At 39.4% G+C, this 9622-nt stretch overlaps 1 long non-coding RNA gene across 1 annotated transcript; it reads right to left on the minus strand.

Moving 5' to 3' along the window:
- Nucleotides 1-34: 34 nt before the first annotated feature.
- Nucleotides 35-4489, minus strand: LOC112844694 (uncharacterized). Its single transcript, XR_003217424.1, has 3 exons — nt 4023-4489; nt 348-674; nt 35-77 (listed from the first exon to the last, which is right to left on the minus strand). It is a non-coding gene; the product is annotated as an uncharacterized LOC112844694 (long non-coding RNA).
- Nucleotides 4490-9622: the final 5133 nt, after the last annotated feature.

Here is a 9622-nt window from a genome sequence, read left to right on the forward strand (position 1 = left end):
GCCCACATAAATAGAAATGATGAACACAACAGCGACGCATGCCACTGTGATTATTGTTATGTTAGAGGATTTGTATTCTGTCAATAAGAAAAGACAGAAACACAAAATCAAACAGCACATCTGAAGAAATTTCCCACCAACGTTGCCGACCCTGAACTCTGACCTGGATCTTTAGTACTGACTGTTAGATTGGATCACCTGGAGGGTTGCCCTGCTGTGATTGGTTGTTAGGTTACAAGTGTTACCTCCTGTCTTCTCTGATGGTGGCATTACTTTGATTTCTTTCTTCATTTTTGCTTCACTCATAACACTAGAGGCAGATATCAGTATGTATCTACAGCACTGACCTCTGACATAGAGCTTCACTTGTTTCATCAGCAGGATGTTTCCCTCCCTGCTGTAGACGCTGCAGGTGTAGATGTTTGTGTCTTTCTCTGTGGGGCGGTCCAGGAACAGACTGAGGTCTCCAGTTTTCACCAGGTTTGCATACATCTTTGTTCGTCCTCTGTAATCCTGACTCTGTTCAACTGGCTGGTCCAGGCCATTCTGAAATACATGAACCCTATGATCACCACTGTCCATCCACTCCACTTTAGCACCTTCAGCCAGATGAAGTGTGGTATTGCAGGGCAGCTGGACAGACTCCACCTCTGAATCCACCTCCTCTCTGTCAGCTCAGAGAACAACAAAGCACAACATGAGCTGTACAGACAAAGGAAAATGCTGAAGTTCATCTTTTCTGCTAATTTGACCCTGCAGATCAACCAGGAGTCTTTTCTAAAGAACTGTGATGCAGGATTTAAATTGAAAGTGAAGAACTGAAGATCACAGATGGACTTTGTGATATTCAGCTCCTGCACCGTAAAAATTAATTTATATAGTTTTGTGATGACCAGTGGCTGAACTGTGGTCTAGCTTGTATTATATTTTTACACGTTGTAGTGACATTTTTTGTAGCATTTCAAGTTGATATACATCAATACAACCATTACAGCCCAAATTTTAATAATATGTGTGCATTACGTGCATAGTAATTACATAAATTGCAGAAAAGTGCAATAAACTACAAAAAAATTAAAAATTGTTTTTCTTTTTTTAACATATGTTTCTAGTTAGAGAAATTTAAGAGGCTTATCCCTCAAAACTGCAAATACCAAAAAGTAGCACAAACTAGTTTCCCACCACAGGAAATTTATTTTAAGTCTTCATAGTTTTATTTTGAAATGCACCAATTTTCATATACTGCAGGAAAAACGAAAATAAGTATTATAATGCAAATTTGCAAAATAACAGCATGTGCATCAACATAAACTATTTTCAGCAGTGCAATATGAGTCCAAAGCATACCAGAAACGACACAGAAAGTCATTAAGTCAAACATAACTTTTAAAAACACCAGTATAGGCTCATGAGCCCCGATGGTAAAAAACTACATTTCCGCAAATAATTTCACTTCCGGTTTCGGGCAGGTCATGGCAGACATGCGATAGTTCACGCTGATGGACTAGGAAGTGTTATGAACAGCTGATCGGATCGGCAAAGCGTGTTTCTGGAATATGATGTTTTTGTTGCTGCAAGTGCTTTTTATGCAGTTTTTGCAAAGCTATATGTGGAAGGAAACTGTGACCTAGGACAAGCTGATGGCATAAGATGTAAGTACAACTCCTCTGGTTTCATATGCAAAAAAAATTATTGCGCTAGCTTACGTGGTTGCAGAGCTACCGGGATTTAAAAATAGTTAGGCAAAATGGAGCGTGTCCGCTCCGACCGGCTTTAAAGGGTTAAAGCCGGTCGGAGCGGACACGATATATTTTGCGTATCTATTTATTTTTCTTATTTTTTTTAACCTTCTTTCTTTTTTAACCTCATTGTTGTGATGTGGTGAACATTTCTAAACCTTCATAAGTTCAACCTTCAAACCAATTTTGCCATATGCATCCACTATATGACGTCCAGGTTCACCTCTCACTGTTCTCACAGTTTCCTGTGGGGCCTCGCAGATCAACACAGGCCCAAATCAGCTCTTTCTTCTCTCCATTGCTTCTCTCTTGATCTTTTCAGTCTTTTCTTTCAAGATTACTCCAAGCATGGCAAATATGAAACTCACTGTCCAGTGGTTCCACACAATTATTTATCCCACTGTTCAACTGCCCAGCCTGCCCACTGTGCATGTTGCATCACGTGCTTTCTTACATGCTGCTGCTGGAGTCGTCAGTGTTATAGTTCATTTGCATTGTCTTTTTGCCTGCTGTTAATTCTTCAAATACACAGTGTTCTGTCTGTCTTCTGTCTTCATCAGGAGATTGACTGTCCTTTAAGCTCCTTCTCAGGATAAGGAGAGAATGAGAGGTGAAGCTGTCAAATTTTAAGCCAAAGCCTGGGCTGTTTTCCTCCCAATTCTGTTAATGTATCATTTTGCCGCTGTACTCATGTTTTTAGGTTGAGAGAAGTCCACCTGTATTAACACACTAAAGCATTTAATTAACATCATTTTATCACTTTTCTTGAGACATTCTTTCCTCTCTCTCTCTCTCTCTCACCCTCTCTCTCTGGTCCCACAGTACACACATCAGCTAGTGTCCTTTTATGGGCATGAAAAGTTCCTGTCCCACACACACAGCCACACAGACTCATGTTTTTCTGTTTCTCTCTTTCCTGTTTCTACAGGCTAATCAAACTCTTTTTTTATATTTACAGTTTATAACCCCCCTGTAATTCTGCCAAGTCTTGATCTAAAAACAATGCACCCTTATTTCATGCACACACACTTTTAAATATACTAAGCTCTTTGGTTATGCAAGCATTCACATCACAGTCTTCAGCATGCATAGCAGAGCTCTTTTGGCACAATTAACAGTTTTCCACACAGATCACCATTCTTTCAGCTCAGTTTTGTAGCATCATTCATGCAATACGTTCATCAGCATTTTACACACTTCCCTGAACTTCGTCGTCTCACATACTTTTCTCTCAAAACAATTTGCACCTTTAATCATTCATGCCAATAACAATTTTACACTTCATTTATACATTCACACATTTTTACATATGTGTATATATATATGTATATATATAACAAAAGACTGCCACTGAGTGCCAAGATAAATTGTTCCATTACCATATCACAACTTCAGTTCATCTTCAAAACCTTAGTACCGGTACACCTAACTTTTCAACCACTTTAAAAGCCTCTAAGGCTCAGGTTCGCCAACCGTGCTGGTCAATCACCCCGCTTCGGGAACGCCCTCTCCGATAACGGTCAAATTTCTAGGCCCTAATTAATTTATAAGCGCTCCCCGCAGTTCGACAGGAAGCTCCACTTACCAGCGTCTAAGTATTCCACTTTTCACCTTAAAGCTTTACTTAAAGCTCACCTGTGAGCCACGTTGAAATGGTCACGCCCCTGTCGGTCAAAGAGCGCGGTAAGGAAGTAGTCAATGACTTCTTGGTTTGTTAATGGGTGCCCGAAGTCCCACGGGTACCAACCCGGGCTAACTGGATGCTGCCAGGGATGACCGTGCGTCCACGATCACCAGTCGCTGCCACACGCTGAGCAACCACACTCCTAGGAATCGCCGTTCCCGTCCTAAGTAATTCAAATAATTCTGAAAGCATCACTGTGGACTCTAACCGCCTGTTTATTATTTGAAGCTCGGGTCCCACCCTATAATCAATGTGGGAATAAAATTCCCTGACCAAATGTCCTAATCTAATCTCTTTTCTCGGCTGACGTAACACACACATAACACACCAACTTCAAACATACGTCACAACAACTTTTAACTTCACCCTAAAATTAATCACAATAAATTTTTATCAAATATCCCCAAACTTTACTTTTATTTATTTGTAATTACATAAAATTACGATGGACATGTCACCTGAAATCTACTTAACAGATTTTATAATTTAGTTTAGTTTCCACTACTGAGCCAATATAACGGTAACAATCATCAATTCGGTGGACAACTAATTTAGAATTCATCCAATGTGCACAATTTTCAAAAGGCTTGTGCGCTTACCTTTACTCTTTTAGACCGGTCTGTTGTCCACCTCATATCAGATCGTACCTTAAGGTCCAAATTAGTCCCCTCAGCCGCACAAGAATCCGGGTCACTGGCACCAAGTATTATATTCCGTTCTTTCGTATTCTTTACGGCCAAGAAAGACACGGCTCAAAAGTGGTCTTATTACTTTAAAAATGATCTTTGTTTTACATATCCGGGATATGGAGACCTGAACACAAAACACACAACCCCAGGTCTGAAGCACAAAAGGAAGCCTAGTTGTTTATATACTTGCTCTCTACGTCACACCACACTTTAAGTTTCGATCAAACAGCCTAGTTGGTTTCACTTTCTGGTCCTATGCTCTGCAAAAGTATGCAGTTTCATGTCAGCACTTTTGGCACAGAGTGTACTCAGAGTTGGGCCTTTCTTATAAAGCAATATAATCAGCATTTAAGCATTTAAGATTATACATTTAAACCTCAACACAGCCTAACTAATAGGGTTGAAAACTCCCAGCAAAAAAAAAAAAAGGGAACCACCTCCCACCTCATGATGCTGAACTTTAATTTGATGCAGTGTGAAAAAAAATGCACAGAAATCAATTATTTTTCAAGAATAATTAAATAGATTCAACATATTTCTTCAACAGAACTGCAGACTGCACAGATTGTACAGTCCCAAAGGAAAAAGTACTATAGCTTGCTAGGGTATATTAGACTTAATAGTTACTATATACAGTAATGGACTTCTATACATTTGACATCAGATTAAAATTTGGGGTGTAATATTCAGATATTTATTTATTAAAAGCTAGACATTTTAAATGAGAATAAGAAAGAAAAATGTCTTTGTCACCTCGGAACTCCTATGGCCAGTCCAGCTGTGGCTCAATATATCAGTTGTTAAGCTTAACGTGGAAATACTATGCAAACATTCAGGGATGAACTTACACACTTGCTTTACTTCTCTGGGATAGTTTTCGCCGAGATGAAATGCCTTAGGAAGCATGTAGCAAGGCTCCAACTGCTCCAACAGTCCACCGACAGGTCTGGCAGACAACAGCCGCTCTATCACGTGATACATACTGCTCCGATGCGCCGAGTTGGGTTAGGCCAAGTAGCGCGTTTTGTGAGGTGATTTTGTGATACTTCGGATCGGATTACATTTTTTATTTCTCTCCGATATCCGATCCAGTCATTTAGGTCAGTATCGGGCCAATACCGATATGTAATATCGGATCGGTCCATCTCTAATTCTTAATACCACATTTTTAAACTGTAACTGTAACGGAATACATTCACTCATATTTTGTATTTTAAATGCGTAATGCCGGTACATGTATTCCGTTAATCCTCAATATTGCTAACAGCTTTCCACTCATGCTTATCGGTCTGCCTCCCTGCCCAGCACTCTGACTTCAACGGGCTCACTCATCGGAATTACCTCTTCTTGTCACTTGGACCACCAATCCCTCTATGCTTCACGTCCACCTGCGTAAAAGTAAGACTGTTTGCAACTTTTGTTACAACTTTTGATCAGCATCCGAAATCCTACCTAACACCTGTTTCCCTCATTTACAGTGAATCTGAGAATTCCGTCACACCTTTTCCCTCTGTCCTGCACTGGAAGTTACCCAGTGTCGGGCCCCCAACCCTCTACCACGACAGCCCTAAGGTTCCCCCGTTATGGACCACCTCACAGTACCTGTAATGATTTTCTAACCACTCGTTTCTCAGTTTTTGTTTTATGTAAATGTAAAATCACAGTATACTTAAAGTTTGCCATCACCAGTGTGTGAATGTGTGTGTGTGAATGGGTGGATGACTGGTTGTGTAAAGCACTTTGGGGTCCTTAGGGACTAGTAAATCGCTATACAAATACAGGCCATTTACCATTTAAGTTCATAGTGTTCCATAGGAGTATTTTGAGTCTAGATTCATAGTTTGCTTTATTACTCTACTGAAGTTTATGCTTAACTTGCTAAGTGCTCTTTGTATTTCTGTTTACTCTGTACCCCAGCAGGCACTCTGATTTCTGAAAATTCTTCTTAAGTATAGTAACTAAGTATTTGTACTTTGTTACTTCCCACTTCTGACTTAGACCATATTTGGATGATAGGGTGGAGCACCAACAGAGCTGAGACTGTCCAACCAGAACCACAAGTGTCACTTTCAGACCAACAAATTCAATTTTGTTTCAAATTCAGAAACTATCAGTCAGATTTGAGGTTGATCCTTTCTTCTCCTGCTGGTTGCTACTGATTGGCTTAAAGCAGTAGAACATGTTTGATGGTTGGAGTTACGATGTTCTGTGATAGGTTGTCATAAGAAAACAGCTCAGATATTTAGTGTTCACCCAGCATTTATTATCTCATCCACATGTTCACAGCTGCACAGCTCTGTGATTTCATATCATTGCACGACAGGAAAACAGTCACCATGATGATTTCTGAGCAACATCATCGAAAGTAAGAATCAAGTTTGTGTCGAACTTTAAAAGAAGGAAAATAACAGTTTAACATCAGGTTCAGACTACATGACAGACACAGAATTTTACTAATGACAGCTCACCATCTTTGTGATGTCATAAGGAAGGAGGGACAGGGGAAGAAATTTCAAATAAATGTTGAGATTTTCAGATTTGATCTTTGTTCAGCTTTGATTGTTTTTACATTTGCACAAAGTGGACATAAAATAAGCAGAGAATTAAAGAAAATGATTGATTGTTTAGCTCCAGTTCTCCTACAGTCTGAACCCGGTGTTACTGGGATTAATGGTGCAAACTGCAGGAAATGCTGTGGGCCTCATTTTTCGCAGATGTCAACCTTGAGGATAGGCTGGTAGGCGTCAGACATGGACGCAGTGATGGTAACGTAGTGCCCTTCTTGGGTCAGACTGTTTCCCTTGGCTGGGCCCCGTTTGAACATATGGCCCTCTTCATAATACATGGTCTTGTACAGGTACTTGTCACAGGCTTTGCCCACATCGAAGATTCCCACTGCGTACAAGTTCTTGTACCAGCCAAAGTTGTATGGCACAGAGAACATCACCGCGACTCTACCCCTCTGGGTGGACCCATCCTTGAGGTCGTAGGTAAATACGGCCACGGAGCCACACGCTGTGTCACGTGTCTTGATGAAGAGAGCTTTGCCTTCCTCATGGGGTTGAAGCATGGGAGGCAGGGGATTTTTGCAGGAGCCTTTCTCAATGTGTGTGCTGGAGAAACAGAAAGACACCTGGCGATTACCCTTTAAGAGCAGATGGTAGGATACTGAATATTCAAAGTTAGAAACACTTGCCTAAAAATATACTGGTGGCAGGGGTGGGGGCCAAAGCCTAAAGACCACAACCACCCACCCTGCAAACTCACTGATCACAAATAATGTGGTAACAGAATATAGAATTTATTATTAAGATATTTATGAATATGGTGAATTAATAAATTAACAATCCATTCAGGGGATATTAGACAGATTCAGATACTGTACTTTAGCTTTAAATTTTAATAAAGTATTACTATTTTCTGCTTCAAGGCATTACTTTTGAGAATATTATATATATATTAGAAAATATAGCATAATGATAATACTAGTTACTGTGAACTTTACAAACCACAAGCAGTATGTAAAGTCAAATTATAAAATACCATAAGTAAGTAACAATTGCACATGTGATCTGAGTACTTGTTTATCACTAGGCAATTTATTATTATTTGTGTCGAGCCAAATAAATGACAGGGAGGGAGGGAGAGAGAAGTTAGAACACGTTGTACTATAGCAACCAGATCACACGAGCCTTGAACTTTCTAAGGGAAAAAAAATATTTCTCACGGACGGTGGCAGCGGATAACAGTCTTCAGTACCTGCTGTTCTTTGAAGGATTCTGGATTCCTGGATTGTTGGAAAAGGTAAAACTTTTATAGTTTTGTTTTTGTTACTCGCCATTGTAGCTTGCTGTTAATGTTGTGTTAACAGTAATGGTTAGTTATGTTAGATACGTTAGCCCTTGACGTTAACGCAGTTTAGTATTTGGCATACAGAATTTTTTTCCTAACAAAACCACTGTTACAATTAAGTGAAGGTGCTCCCAACTAATTTGGCCTCTAAAATATGTGGCTCTATTGCGTGCTGCGTACATAAACGAATGTCAGCTAGACCGATATTAAAATTAGTAATATTGTTAAAGTCACCAAAATGGCGCCTGAAGCCTGTTGTGTGAGCTCTGTGTCTGCTCTAGAAACTCTGAAATTCAGTAGCCTGTACTTTGAATTGTGGAGTAGCTGTATAAAATACAGCAATGCATAAGTGTTTGGAATAAATAGAAATGTGACACATGAGAAGTTGTCTTTGACTGTTACTGTATAACTTATTTTCAGAGTAGTTGACAAATTATGATCCGGGCATTTGATGTTACCAAGATAGATGTCCTTTTTTTAATATAGTTAAATTTTTTTGTACATTTCATTTATCCAACATTTATCTGAAGAAGGCTTAACAGTTAGAATAAACGGTGGTATAGTGGTTAGCACTGTTGCTTCACAGCCAGAAAGACTCGGTTCAATTCGCAGGGTCAACCGGGTCCCTTTCTGTGTGGAGTTTGCATGTTCTCCTTGTTTCTGTGTGGGTTTCCAAAGACATGCATATCTGAATGACAGTCCTGCCATGGACTGGCAACCTGTCCAGGATCTACCCCGCCTAAAAAAACAGCTGGGATAGGTTCCAGCACCCCTGCGACCTTTATTATGGTACAGCAGCTTTGAAAATGAATGAACAAAAAAAAAACATTTTTGATGTCACAGAATAAAACAATGTAATGTGCATTTTGTTTTGTTTTAACAGATCATGGCTCAGCAGTGGACTGTTGGAGAAGTATCTCTTTGGCTTGGGGAAAATGAATTGGCAGATTATCAACAGGTCTTTGTAGGTGAGCATTTCTATGGATGTGCCATATCAGTGTCCACAGTGCTCCACAAGAAAACCAACATATGAAAAACTCATAAATATCAGAAATAAGGATTAGAGTCTGCCCCAGACTGTGACCTTGTCATCCAGGAAACTGCTGAATCTCCCCAGTAATTTGAACGAGCTCTTATAGAGAACTTATAGAGAACTTTACAGAGACTGTGAGAAAACAACTGGCATTGTTTTCCTTGAATCTTCAAGAGAAAAGTATTGTAAATAGAAAAGTTCAAACATTTCTTCTTAGTGAAGTAGAGTCACTTTTCAAGTATTTTATTCAAAACTATAGGGAGATATTTTCTAAATGTTTGCAGACTCTTAATTTTGATATATCAAGTTTTCATTCATTATGCCAATAGTTTTTTAGAACATTGCTTCATTCCAGTCAGCAACACACATCAACTAGACAGATACTGTGTTGAGAAATTAAACCGGATTGAACCTGTTGAATGCATCCTGGGGATAGATCCTTTTACTGGGAAACAGGACACTTTTCAGTATATTCCACTTCTAAAAGTCTTAGAATTAATATGTACTAACATTTTAAGACAAAATTTTAGGCCAGATCCCCATGCTCCTGAAACCTTAACAGATTTTAGTAATGGGAAAATTTACAAAGAAAGTAAATTTTTTAACACAGACAACCCACATTTGA

Source organism: Oreochromis niloticus, linkage group LG3 (genome assembly GCF_001858045.2).
Source record: "Oreochromis niloticus isolate F11D_XX linkage group LG3, O_niloticus_UMD_NMBU, whole genome shotgun sequence".
Taxonomy (NCBI): domain Eukaryota; kingdom Metazoa; phylum Chordata; class Actinopteri; order Cichliformes; family Cichlidae; genus Oreochromis; species Oreochromis niloticus.